The following is a 15014-nucleotide window of genomic DNA, read 5'->3' on the forward strand; positions in this document are numbered from 1 at the left end:
CCATCCTGTAATGTTTTCAGAGTGTCTGCTTTGACTCCGAGGTCTTTGATCCATTTGGAGTTGATTCTGGTGCAGGGTGATATATGAGGATCTAGTTTTCTACAAGTAGTTAACCAAAAGAAATAGGTTTAAGCTCATGAAAAGTTTCATGAGTTCCTTGTAAGAGGAGAAATGCAAATTACGACAGCAAGATTCCATTTTTTACCTATCAGATTGGCAAATGCAAAACAGTTTGTTAACACTAAGAAATGACATTCTGCCAATGGAGACAAGTTTTATGCAGAGAAACTTGTTAGGAGCTACGTAAATGAAAAGTGTGTTGTTTTGAGACTTTTAATGATATATTTCACGTGCAAATTCCCCAAAGTGTAAGATGACCCAGAAAAAGATAAGTCATTGAGACATTGCAATTGCATTGTTTGTATCAGCAAAGACTTCAGAAGGATGATGGTGGTTCATGCCTGTAATCCTAGTTACTCAGGAAGTTGGGATCTAAGGAGCAAGATTAGAAGCCAGCCTGGTCAGGAATGTCCATGGGACCTTTATCCTCAATTAACTAGCAAAAAGCTGGTAGTGGAGGTAGGGCCTTGAGCATAAAAGCTCAAGGTCCTGAGTTCAAGCTCTAATACTAACATAAAACAAACATGAAGCATTTCTTTCTTTCTTTTTTTTTATTGTGAAAATACTGTACAGAGGAGTTACAATTACATGGGCAAGATAATGAGTACATTTCTTATCAAGCATTGTAGCCTCCTCCTTTGTTTCCCCTTCCTATCCCTTCCCATCTCCTCACCCCCGCTCCAAAGTTATAAAGTTTGTTTTTCGACATAAAGAGTTGTACATCTCATTGTTGGAATGGGTCCATCTGTATCCCTACTTAAATGATTTGTTTTTTCCCTTTCCCTCCACAAATTATACCAACATCAAATACAGTGAAAGCAAGGGTTATACCGTGGGGGAGGGTCTTTCTTTTTTTAATAAATAGAAACTCCAAGATTTGGTTTTTAATGAAAAAATAAAGCAATAGAATAACAGGTCTAGCTGACATTTGTGTTTCCAAAGGGAAAAAATGACTATATATGTACTCACCATTTTATAAATAATAATATGTTTAAATATGTAATGCATTATTTCAAGTAGAAAGAAGAGTTGGACTTGAACAAGTTAGAAAGAAATGCCTCAGTTTATATCATCTGGTCTTGTTGAATTCTGAATCATACTAATACAACTTTTAAAAATTATATAAATAGCTGGGTGCTGGTGGCTCATGCCTGTAATCCTTAGCTCCTCAGGAGTCAGAGATAGGAGGATCATGGTTCAAAGCCAGCTGAGGCAAGAAAGTCCATGAGATTCATACTACTAATTTAACTGGAAGTTTAACTTAAGCTGGAAGTAGAGCTGTAGCTCAAGTGGTAGAGCTCTAGCCTTGATCATAAAAGCTCAGGGACAGTGTCCAGGTTGTTAGTTCAAGCCCTAGGATAGCACTCCAATGAAATAAACAAAAGCAATATATGTAACTTTTGCAGTCAGCTCTTTAATAATATAGCTATCAAATTTAATGTGAAAAAAGGATGCTTTGAAATACTTTACTTAAACCCTTACCACTCTTACAAATGTTCTATATTTGAATAAATTTGATACCCCAGGGGGGAACTGGGTTTATCCTATAGCTCCCGATGTCCCTAGTAAAGTATGCTTGAAGCCTGGAGAGATATGGAGTTCAGTGCCACGAATAAGGATTTGGGAGAGACAAAGCTGACATTGATTCTTTCCTGTATTATACACTAGCTACATGAACTGAGTTTCCTAAACCCTCTAAACCGTACTTTCTTGATCTGTGAAACTGTTAACCTTTGTATCATAAAGTTGGCACTGGCCCCTGTGACTCTTCGATAGTTGTATCTTTGGCCTCTATCTGAGTCATGGTAGAGCAGGCTAAACTCACATCTGCCCTTTGTTTCCCTGAGTCTCCCAGAAATCATTCCAGGTTAAGGCAGATCAGGTGGCATACACCTTGTAACTCGAGCTTCTGAAAAGGAATAGTTATTGAGACTCTGTCTCAGAAACAAAATAAAAACAAAGGGGCTGGAGGTATGCCTCAAGTGGTAGAGAAACCCTGTGTTTAACTCCCCAGGATGTGGCCTTATTGTCTTCTGATGGCCGCTGTCTCCCTCGTGTTGGTCTCTGTTCTTTCTGGAGAGTTGGTCTCATCGCAATGTCCACTTGACCTTGCCCTGCAAAAGCACCTCTTGTTTTTTGATACTGGGATTTGGGGGGTCAGGCCATGGTACCTGGATCTTCTGGTGACAGTCACACTTGTGTTGGGAGAATTGGTTCCAGATACAAAGTCCCATGTTAGTCTCTGTCTCTTCCTTCTTAATCCCATGCCCACATACCTGTGGTGGATTCCAAATCCCCAGTCTAACTGTTCATCAGTGTTTTGCATGGTGTGATTTACAACCAAATGTGCATAAAATGTGTCTGTCCTGAAAACTGTTTACTTAAGCAACTGTCGAGACCTGTAACTAAATGACATCAAAGGCTTTGAGTTGGTTGGTTTATAGTCAGTCTGAAAAAAGAAATATGACAACAGAAGTTTGAACTTTATATGTGTTCATACACTGTAAATGGGAGAAAAATTCATATAGAGTTAATAGCTTAGTTGCTATGGTGAGATAGAATGCTTTTTGAAAAGTTTCTCTTTAATGTCAAAGATTAATCATTCTTTAAGGTGGGGGAAGGCAGAAAGGAGAGAGAGAAAAAAATTCCCAATAACCCAGACCCAGGTGAGCTAGATTTCCCCCAGATATTATTGTTGCTTCTATCTCTATAGCCCAACATAACAGCTGGTGAGTGGGGAGAAACTGGAGAAAGCTTTTTTTTTTTTTTTTGGCCTTTAATCCAGTATGCCGTTTTCCTGTGCCCGTTTTACTGTAATTCTCGGCAGCCATGGGACAAAAGCTGTTGAGTGATCCATGCAATTACCTGTTCTAATATTGCTCTCAACTGTCGGCCCTGACGGACAAAAGTGGAGGAGGTTTAGTTAAGGTCTGGGAAAACACTCTCTTAATAAAAGCCATTCCCATCTCGATGATCACTCCCTCTCTTAGACCTTTTCATCTGTGTTCTGGCAAGATAAGGCCTGCTGATGGATAGTTAAGAAGTGGTGCTGAACTTGAACATCCATGATGCTATCATTCACCCCTCAGAAACTCTCCACAGTGTGTGTGTGTGTGTGTGCGCGCGCGCGCGTGCGTGCGTGTCTGTCTGTCTGTGTCTGTGTCCATGTATGTCTGCAATTTGCATGTGAAAGGAGAAAGATTTTGGGTCATTGGGCATGGTTTTTGCTGAAAGAATAAAAGGCTGTGTTAGAAAGTTAGATCTTTCTTGGTTTCAGCCCTCCATTGATTTTTTATTTTTATTTTTTTGTAGGTAGAAGAATGACCAGAAGGTTTTCCCCCTGGCTCCTTCCATGGACTGTTGGCTCTGGTGGTGTTACCATTCTGGAGGATGTGTACAGTCAACATATGTTAGTTGAATGAACTATGGATGTTGTATGGTTCAGAGTCATGAAATGCTACCATTAGAGGAGCAGAGTTGGAAGCAGAGTGATGGGCCCTTTGGACAGCCCTGTGGCTATATTGTAGTTGACACTGAATTGAGGACAAGCACACAGGTGACAATGACAGCCTGTTTACGGGGGTGGTTGGTGAAGACTGAAGTAGAACTGTGGGAAGATGGCCTTTTGAAAACCCAGCACTGTGTGGGCAGGATAATGTCCCTGTGGTTTGAAAGATCTGCTGATTGTTCTGAAGGCTGACTGCTGGCTGAGGTGCCGATGGAAGCCAGTTCTGTAGGAGGACTGTGAGCAGTGCCGGCAGAGTGTCTTCACTGGCTGACTGTGTGAGGTGTGTGTGTGTGGGGGGGGAACAAACAGAGTTAGGCCTGGCTGGTTGTGGTTTATCCACATGCCCAGAAGGATCTGGACCATAAGGAAGGCTCTCTCTTATCAACAGTTACGTAGCTTCTCTCTATCGGCTTTCCCTGGGGCTGGCACTCTATCTGTATAATACAATATGGAATGTGATAAGGACCACACATTATTAATAGTAGCAATCTCAAGCCAAGGTTATTCCTATGCAGTTTTAATAAAGAACAAAGGGCTAAGCTACTAATGAGTGAAGTTGTCTAGGATTTTAGATCTAGGACACAGCAAATTCTTCTTACTCAAATACCTATAGACTCTTTAGTTTGAAAAAAAGAAAAAGCCTTCTTTTGGAGATAAGCCTGCCTTCTCTCTCCACCCCACCCACCTAGGGTGGAGACTATATTGTCATACCTGACTGATGGCTAAACTAAGGGGAAAGTGAGTGCTGGCCTAATCAGTTTGGGGTGAATTTCTCTGTGGAAGAAGCAGATGCCTTGGCTGAAACTTTGAGTATTCATAGGAGTACTTCAACTCAGAAAATGGTACAAGAGGCCACTGATTAATTCTAGAAGGGAAGAAATGTAGACACACGAGCGTATATGCCTACTTAGAGATTCAAAAGAATAAAGAACAAAAGTTGAGCTCTGTGTGTGTTCTCTAAAGAACATTTGAGCTCTTATGGGTCCCAGAGAAAGGATATGAGGGTAAGATGGTAGCTTTTAGAAAATCAGAGTGCCCAATACAATGGAGACCTGTCTTTACTAGTGGAATTTTTACCCTTTGCTGTTGTTTCTGGCTTATTCTCCTATGGTTTGGCAGTTTTCACTAACAGGATGAGCTTTTGTAGACCAGGAGACTCTTCTCTTGGCATGCTTTGTGGTGCTCAAAGACTTATGACTTGTGCAAGAGACAAACAACAATTTAATTGGAATGCAGATGGCTTCCTTAATGAATAAGTGCCCTAAATATGAAGACAGACTCCAACCAATAGTGGCAGGATGGAGTGATAGAAGATGTGACCTGGTCCTCAGCTTTCTGTTTGTGTGGTTAGCTGATGACTCCACTGTGCCCTTCTCACACCAATTATAGAAGGGTGCACTGGACACAGCAGGGTATGGCATCATCTCACCACACTCTTAAGCTGAGTCTCTGTGTGGAAATGGAGGCAAAGAGACCTGCTTAAAGTCATATGGGTGGAGCCAGGACTTGAACGTGGACTTCGTGGCTCCTTTCTGTGAATTGCCTGGCCTCCAGTGCGGAGCAAGCCCTGTTCTGGCCTCTTTCTTGGGAAAGGCAACTCTCTGACCTCAGTTTGATCTAGCTTCTGGAAGTAGAAGGCAGGGAAACTTTTTTACAGAGTGATACAAAATCCTGTTCCTGTGTCCCACACTGCAACCCACAATCTCATGTATACTCCCATCTAAAAACCACACACACACACACACACACACACACACACACACACACACACACTTTTTCCTTTGTCCCCACAGCTCCCAAATCTACCTGTATTAAAATCATTTGGAGTTTTAAACCAAATACTGGGCCCTTTTCATAAACTATAATAAACCACAGGAACATGACTTGGTCACCCCAATTTTTTTATTCAAGAATTACTCTGGGTGGCAGTGGCGCATGCCTGAAATCCTAGCTGCTCAGGAAGCTGAGACCTGAGGATCACAGTTTGAAACCAGCCAGGGCAGGAAAGTTCATGAAACACTCATCTCCATTACCTACTAAAAACCCAGAAGTGGTTTTTGTGGCTCAGTGGGTAGAGTACTAGCCTTGAGCACCAAAGCTCAGAAACAGTGCACAGGCTCTGAGTTTAAGCCCCAGAACAGACACACACACACACACACACACACACACACACACACACACACACACACACACACACACACACACAGAATTATATGACATATGTGCCCATAGTAAAAATATAGACACTTTGAGATTAGAAAGCTTCCATATGGGGCTGGGAAGGTGGCTCAGTGGTAGAGTGCTTGCCTCTCATATATGAGGCCCTGGGTTCTATTCCTCAGTACCACATAAACAGAAAAAGCCAGAAGTGGCACTGTGGCTCAAGTGGTAGAGTACTGGCCTTGAATTTAAGAGCTCAGAGACAGCCCCCAGGCCCAGAGTTCAAGTCCCATGACCAGGAAGAAAAAAAAGCCTCCATATTCCTTGTACCTAAGTAACTTTCGGACCTTCTTCCTAAAGGCAAACACTTAACAAACCCATATACCTTCCATGCACAAAAAAAAGGGTGCATGTATCAGTGCATGATGATTTTTGGTTTTTGGTTTTTGCCAATCCTAGGGCTTGAATTCAGGGCTTGGACGCTGTCCCTGGGCCTCTCTGTGCTCAAGGCTAGCACTCTACCACTTGAGCCATAGCACCACTTTGGGATTTCTCTATTTATGTGGTACTGAAGAATCGAACCCAGGGCTTCATGCATGCTAGGCAAGCACTCTACTACTAAGCCACATTCCCTGCATGATGATTTTGATGATGAGAAACTCCTTCCTGAACCTACTGGCTCCATTAGAAAATGGGTCTTGTGGGAGGCTTAGCAGGGAGGAGGAGATGAGTGCACAAAGCAGAAGGCAGAGCCAGTGATGGCGCCCCAGGCAGCCTGCTGGGGACAATGATCTTCTGGGATCATTCCCACTAAAAGTGGGAACTGCCAGATGCCTTGTAATCCTACCTACTCTCAGGAGGCTAAGACCTGAGGATCTTGGTTTGAAGCCAGCCCAAGCAGGAAATGACATGAAATGCTTATTTCTAATTAATCACCTCAAACAAGCCAGAAGTGGAGCTGTGGCTCAAGTGGTCCCCTCCCCTCTACACACACACACACACACACACACACACACACACACACACACACACACACACACACACACACACACGTAGGGACAGTTCCTATAACACACATTGAGGTTTTGAGAGCTCATAAAATCACAACGGCAGGAAGTAATAGAATTACATATGAGTGGAAGTCTCAAAATTGGGAGGAGGAGGAAGACTGCTGCAGGATGCGAATGGTCATTCATCCATTTATTTCAGGTGTTTTTTGTTTATTTTTTCTTCAGTGCTTTAGGAAAGTTGGAGTAATGGCAAAAACATGGCATTGGTGCTACTCTGGCTTGGGTTGTGGGGGCTGATTACACAGTAGGTGGTGGCCATCCTGAGAAACAAAGGTGAAGAGAAGGTATCTTTACATGTAAGGCAGACAATCAGAAACCCAAGTGTTTTCCTAGTGGTAACTTAAGTATGAGGTGTGTGGGAAGGGTGGAGTAAGACTAGACACTTCTGGAACTTCCGTTATGACATTATGACATGAAGCAGGACCTCATTAGCCAGTGCTATGAAAACGTCTGAATTTTTAACTACTAGATTTTAGCAGGGGAACCAAAGTAATCTGTCATACAAAACTGGGAAACATTTGAGGCCTGTGGACATCGGCAAACGCTTGTTGATGGATTTTTTGTGTGTTTGTTTTCTAGAGCCTTCCATGAGTCTCACAGGAAAGCAGGTGGCTGCTGCATCCCTCGGTGACAGTCACTTCACTGCAATTCAGTCTGGTCAGGAAGTAAAGGTTGACTTGTGTTTCGTTGCTTTGAAGACTTAGTTACACAGCTAACTTCTTAACGGTGCATCCATGTCTTCCGAAGACAATGTGTATCTGGAAAGGATCATTATCAATTCAAATCACTTTATAGGAAAATTGTGCCTGAAACAGCTTTTTGCACTCTATCTTAGACTAGTTCAGAATGAATTCCAGAACTTTCTTTTTGGTGCTTGAACTCAGGGCCTGGTACTGTGTGAACTTTTTGCTCAGGCTGCTTCACTTCCAGCTTTTTTGTTTTGGTTTTGGTTTTGGTGTGTGTGTGTGTGTGTGTGTGTGTGTGTGAGAGACAGAGAGAGAGAGAGAGAGAGAGATTTAGTGGTGACAAGAGCTCCACAGACTTTTCTGTCCAGGCTGGCTTTGACCCATGATCCTCAGATCTCAGACCTCTGAGTTGCTAGGATTAGAGGTATGAGCCGCTACCAGTGCCCAGCCTTGCAGAGCTTTATTGATAAATAGCTATTTCTACAATACAAGAGCCTATGGAAATGTTTGGCCATAAAGATTTTTTTTTTGTCGGTGGTGGGACTTGAACTCTGGGCTTGGGTGCTGTCTCTGAGCTCTTTAGCTCAAGGGTAGAGTTTTTACCACTTGAGCCACAGCACCACTTGTGGTTTTCTGGTGGTTGATTGGAGATAAGAATCTCACAGACTTTCCTGCCCAGGCTGGCTTTGAACCGTGATCCTCAGATCTCAGCCTCCTGAGTAGCTAGGATTACAGGTGTGAGACACCAGTGCCTGTTGGCCATAAAGATTTTTGAGATACCATTTTAAATCCCTACTTTATGCCTGATATAGGTATTGGCGCTGTGATTTCACCAGAGCCCAGAAAGGAAAAAATGGGTATTGGCGCTGTGATTTCACCAGAGCCGAGAAAGGAAAAAATTGCAAACTTTTTCCCATTTTACAAAAGAAGGAAATGAAGACACCAAAAAAGTACGTGACGTTGATGCTTGAATTTGGATGACTTTACATGAAGGTCAAATGTCTCCTTTTACAGATGAGTCAACCGAAGTACAAAGATCATTCACCTCATTAACTGCAGAACTTGGAGCCCAGAGCTTCTGAACTGGTGACCAGTAGGCTTCTTGTGATGTGCAGGTTTTCCTCAGGAGTAGTTTATGACTTGGTGTCTTCCCTTGCTGATGCATCCTACGTACACACAAACATACACACACACAACCTATGGTTCCCCAATCCCTAAGCATACAAAGATCATTAGCCTCACTAACTGCAGAACTTGGAGCCCAGAGCTTCCGAACTGCTGTCCAGTAGGCTTCTTGTGACATGCAGGTTTTCCTCAGGAGTAGTTTACGACTTGTTGTCTTCCCTTGCTGATGCATCCTGCATACACACAAACATACACACACACAACCTATAGTTCCCCAACTCCTATGCAATCATCTCTGACTCTATTTCAGTCTCTAACATCTCTTTGTCATAGGCCCCACAATCTATAGCCACTGGAGCCACTGACAGTTGCCCCATGAACAAGATAATCTGCTTTTTTATTTTCTACCGGTATTCGGTTTTCTATTTGTCTACCTCTTTCACCTGTTCACATGTCCTTTTTTCTGCCAGATCCACAGAACCAAATCCTGTTTGTTTTTCAGGTCTCTGTCACATATCACCTCCTTCATGACGTTCGCTCTGTCCCAGATGTGTAGCGAGCTCATTACTATTGTTGAAGGGTGAAGGACAGGAAAGGGAAAGAAACAGGAGGAGAGAGAATGGACGGCCTCAGGCTAGTAGATATGAGGCTTGGAAATGAGTAGAGTGATGGGCGATTCCCAAGGCAGATGCCTAGCCATTGGCGCTGTGGCTTTGTGGGTGCTTCATAGGTCTTGACACACTGCAATAGCCTCCCTCCCGTCCTAAGTCCTCACAACAAGCCATCAGGTTGCTCCAGCTGAGACTTAGCACCAGTTCTACCCAAAGTCAAAGCTTCTCTCCTGAGACAATTGGCCATTTTCCTGGGAAAATGAAGATTACAGTGATGAAACAAAATTGGACTTCTGGAGGAAGATAATGCAGTGTGTGTGATGGGGGGAGGGCACTGGATGTGGAAGAGATGGGGTTGTGGCCAGATGTGGAGCTGGCTTCAGGCTGTGGGCCGTTGGGGACTCAGTGAGGCAGCTCAGGACCCTGGTGAGGGCTTCTCTGCCCACCAGGAATCTCCTTGACTTGATGTTTCTCTTGTGGCTTCGTGTCATAAGGTTTCGGAGTCACGGGCTTCTTGGAGGCAGGAGCAGGGTCTAGGTCATTTGGAAGAAGAGACTCAGCCTGTCATGATCAAGAGATGTAGAGAACTGACAGTTTCCCCAACACACTCTCATCTGAAGGTATGTGAAGAGGCTTCACAGACTCATGATGCAACCAGACAGAGAGGAGATGGGAGAGGTGACACGTGAGGCAGGTGAAGTGACAGATGAGGTAGAGGTTTCATCCATTAAGCAGATATTGCTTGTAGATTCATGAATCCAGCCTTCTGAGTAAGGGCTGGTGATGTAAGAGAAGCCCCTTCCTTCAAGAAACTCACAGTCTAATGCGGCTGACAGGCATGCAAATGTCTACAACACAGGGCAGACACGTGTGGCATGCAGAGGATGTTCCAGCCAAATCTGAGGAGAAGTTTTGCCAACGAGGAGGTGCTTTTGTTGGAACTCAAAGGCATAGATGGGGTGTTAGGAATACACCCAGAGTATAAATTGAGAGAAAACAGGTAAGACAGCTTACATGTGAAAGCTCAAGCCCCTCATGACTCCAGCTAGGCTGCCAACCCACCTACCCCAAACTCCTCCAGCTTCCTCGCTTTGGACACATTGCCTTGCTTCTGAGCCTCCTGTGAGAGGCCCAGGGCACACTTTGTTGGAGTACTCCCGGTGGAGTCTACAACTCTTTGAATGTGTTTTGAATATTCGGCCTGTGAGGCCTTGCTTGATATTTTCGGGCAGAGTGCATTGTCTACTTGGTGGTGACTTTTCTTTTAACCTGTCACCTGTTTTTATGAGTTTGGGGAAGGTACTTTAAAGACCTTGGGAAAGGATTCCATCTTCTCATGACTGGCTCATGGGAAGCACTCAGCACATTTTGATGACGGAATGATAGCTCTCTAGCATTCATGTGTCTTTTGAGCAGGCAGTGAGTACATAGTGGGGCTCTATGCACAACTCCAGGAAGAATAGAGGGTCATTCTCCCACTTGCTTTTGGAGCTTAATCAGGGCTGTTTTGGTGGCTGTCCAGCATTCTGTTCACCTTAACTCCAATGCCCATACTTGCCTGTCTAGCCAATGTAATCTCTTTACACACACCCCCTCACACTCCATTTGTCACAATTTTTGTCTGAGAAGGCTTTTAAAAGCCCTCAGGAGTTTGATTATATTGCAGGATGATTAGGATACTTGAGTGATGCTATTTAAATGAGTCATCTCAGCCCAGTGTAATTGTTCATCCCTGTCAGAAGACACCGTGATGTACATTTCTAAAAGTATGCTTCGGGCCTCAATGAGGAATTGCTAGGAGTATTGGTTCTCCTTCTCAACAGCTGCATCATGCATCATGGTGTGGTCTTTTGTTTCATATCCAGGAAGATGCAAACTTTTAAACTGTTATTCATCAGAGCCTTCAGAACAGGCTGCATTTACTTGCAGACAGAAGCCAAACCAGTCTTCTCTGAATGTGTGTGTGTGTGTGTGTGTGTGTGTGTGTGTGTGTAGGAGACAGAAAAGGGAGTCCAAGGGGGTATGGTGTAGAAGATGATACCTAATTCTGGCTATGTCAGTCAGAATACAGGAGAGCTCAAGTTAAACTGATCCAGAGTTTGGATATACAGGCTGAAGCTTTATTTCCTGTTTCCTTTTGAGTGTTTCAGTCATGCTCAAGAATAAGCCTGCACTAACGCTCTTGAGATGGATCAGCGGAGACAGTCCCATGATGCTTTAGCATCTCTCTGTATTGGAGCAAAACCTACACTGCTTCCATACAGTAGAGCCCAGTTAACATTTGTTTTATCATTTGTTTTATTTCTGTTGATTGCATGAACACGACTCTGTGTCAGAGTGTGTACGCACAAATCCAGTCCATGGGCAAGGAACAGTCATACAAGAGAAACAGGTCCTTGAGCTCCTGCCCTCAAGAAGTTCACAGTCTAGTGCGGCTGACAGGCATGCAAATGTCCACATGCATGGCATGCGGGGGACATTATATAGTAGGGTCTCTCCAAGAAATCAAATGAACTTCTACCAGAAAGGAGATGCTTTATTAGCAAGTACTGTGGTGACTAGAGCCTAGAGGGGCAGTGAGGGAGAAGAGGAAACAGCCAGAACATTGAGACTTTGTGCAAGTGTATATTAGCATTCATTCAGCTGCAGGGAGCAGAATCCCACAATTCAACTGCCTTAGGAAAGTTTATCAGCACATATAACATGCTCAAAGGCAGGTTAATTCCTAGATGACTGGAGGCAGTGGCTTCAGAACTTAGGCTTTGTTCATTTTTTGTGCCTCCGGTTTTTCTCTTCTCAGCACAAAATGATCAAAGACTATGAGAGATGTGCTTGTTTCTGTCTCCTTTATAAGTGAGTAGACTCTTCCCTATGGAGTCTCACATCAGACTCATCCTTGTGCCTTAGTGGCCTATTTCTTCAGCTTAAGCCCAATCCTAAACCAGTCACTGGCAAGGGGAATGCAACCACCATGTTGGGTCAAGCTCCTCTTGATTCGCACCATGGAGGGATATGCCGACTTTTTAGGTCTGTGTCTCGGTAGAAGATATTGGAACAAAATTGAACGGCTGGCAAGAAGTGGATAAAAGGGTTGCTGAGTTGATGGCCACCAGTATAGGCCAACAACAGTTGGGAAAATATTGTAGATCGTTGAGCAAGGGTGACCATGATCAACCTCTCAGAAGTATAGAGTTTAGTTTTATGGATAAAATAGAAAACCAATGCAAGTCAAACAACTGAGCAGCAATACATACAAAAAAGGGACTCAAATTTTCTTGGAGCCATGATTTTCTCCCTAAAGAGTTGTCATGTTTGGAGGTGGTTGAGGAGGGAGGAGCATGGAGAAGACTGAAGCAGGGGACAGATAAAGGCTTTCCTTCTGCATTTACCAAGAAGTCCTTTATGAACTGCTGTGGAAGCAGGAACTTCTTGGAAAGTCTTCCTGAAACTTCTTGAGAGGGGATATTGGGAACACAGATTCCCATCTTCTTCCAGCTGGAAGTAGCTTTAAAGTCATCTAGGTTAAGATGTAGAACATAGCAAGGTAACTTATTAAGCTTTTGTGTCTGGTCTATGGTGGAACTGGAAACATGCCATATGCATATGTTTTCAGCCCAGAGCGGTTTGTAATGTCTTCCATTCCCCCTCTGATGGCAGGGAGAGGGGTGGTGAGGTGGGGATGTTCATTCAGTGGTGCTGGAAATGTTCTGAAGGTGCTCTTCCTGTCTTTCTCCTGATAATTTACGTATTGGAATTTTGTGGTTTTGACGTTTGGGTTTGTACAAAATGCAAACAATTCTGGTGAACTCAAAATTTATTAACTCTTAAGTAGTTGTACAACGAGGCTTCAATTCAGCATGTCAGTTTATGAGTACAATGCATCTTGATCTATGTCAACTCTTCTGTCATTCTCCTCAGCTCTATCTCAAACCTACCCATCCCTTCAAGTTATTTGGTTCCATTTTCACATATGTGCATTGGGTCTTATGACTGCATTTGCTCACTTTTCCTCTTGCCATTTGTTTGCCTCCCTTTCTTTGACCTTTCCCTGACTCCTGACAACGAATGTTTCAGCTTCCTGGTATTCATTTTGTTAAACTGCAAGTTAGTTGTTCAAATGAGTTACACCATTATAATCCTTCCTGTATTTATCATACTTTAGTTAGCATATTGGTGTATATCTGCATATAACCTTGTATATGCTTTCCTCTGTGTTTATAATTTAGATCTAACTTGCACATTTAAAAAAATCATTTATTTGGGTCTGAGTGTGAATGGGGTAGTTTTTCTTTAAAGCAGTTTTAATGAAGAGTAGGGATGCGGCCTTCAAGGAGCTGAAAAAAAAAGCTGTAAGCATCTTTAAGACGAGAAGTGGGAATATGAGGATTTCCTATAGCACTGAGCTAAAAATAAATACACACCAACACAGTGACAAATGAAAGGGTGGCAATTGCTGTGCTATTGTGAGCTGGATCCGTTAGCTCAATTTTCTTTACTATCTAAATTTCCATTCATAGTTAACCCTTCACACTGATTTTCACTCTCTTCTTTGTCTTCTGTGTGTCTGTGCTTGTCTCCTCCCGCTTATATAAGCTGTTTTCCAAGAACTTTTGAAATTTTACCTTTTTTGGTATTTTAAAAATTATTATAAAGGTGATGTACAGAGGGGTTACTGTTTCGTAAATCATTTCTTATATGGACAATGTCACCCCTTCCTTTGCTCTTTCCCAGCTTTTCCCTCCCACACCCATCCACAAGTTGAAAATTCACCTTTGTAAAAAGAGTAGTACCTCAAACAACAGGCACCAAAACAATAAAACAAAAACTAACAAAAAACAAGGAAATATTCAGAATATCAAATTCTTCCTGGCAAAGAGCAATGTGCAAATCAAGCTAAAGTGAATTTGACCTGGAAAGCCATTTAATTCAATGTTTTCAAAAGTATCTCGAAGTTTGATACTCCATTTTTTTCTGCTAGTTTGTCAATTATGAAACAGTTGGTTTTAGATGTAAAAAGTAAGTAAAGACTGAGCAAAACCTGCGTGGATCAGGCCATCCTTAGGCGTTGTACAATAGATGAGTTGTGTAAAACAAATAGAAGAGAAAGAGAACTATGTAAGCATATGCCATGTGTGTTTGTGTGAGACTGGAGAAACATGAAGGGTTTATGTGTTTGTGTAAGACTGGAGAAACATGAAGGGTTTAAGTAAATGTGGTTGATGGAAGTGAATGCTGATATGAGTGAAAGAGATGAGCTGGAAAAACCATGGAAATAAAAAAAGGCACTGAAAAGCATGTATATGGCAATATTTATAGAAATGTAGCTGTGTGTGGGTATACATATAAACTATTGAACAAGAGACTGAGGAAACGTGATTCTATGCAAAAGGAAGGAAATATACTTATTACCTGACTATGTAAAGATAACCCCACTATCACCTCTAAAACAACAAAGTAATTAAAATAAAAAATGATTTTTTTTAAAAAAAGAATGAACGAACTTGAGGTTTCTAGATGGTTGGTTCAGTGGGATGGAGAAACCATTAATAGAGACAACCCCTGGAACAAATTTAAGAATGAAAATCATCTCAAATTCAAGTCTCTTGGATATTCATTTGCTGAAGTTTGTTTACCAAGAACTTATTTATAACTATGTACTAATGATGATTTTCATTTAAAAGAAATCCCTGCTGGAGTCTGGTGCCTGTGGCTCATGCCTGTAAATGTAGCTACT

The sequence above is a fragment of the Dipodomys ordii genome, unplaced genomic scaffold (assembly GCF_000151885.1).
Source record: "Dipodomys ordii isolate 6190 unplaced genomic scaffold, Dord_2.0 Scaffold162, whole genome shotgun sequence".
NCBI classification, from domain to species: Eukaryota; Metazoa; Chordata; class Mammalia; order Rodentia; family Heteromyidae; genus Dipodomys; species Dipodomys ordii.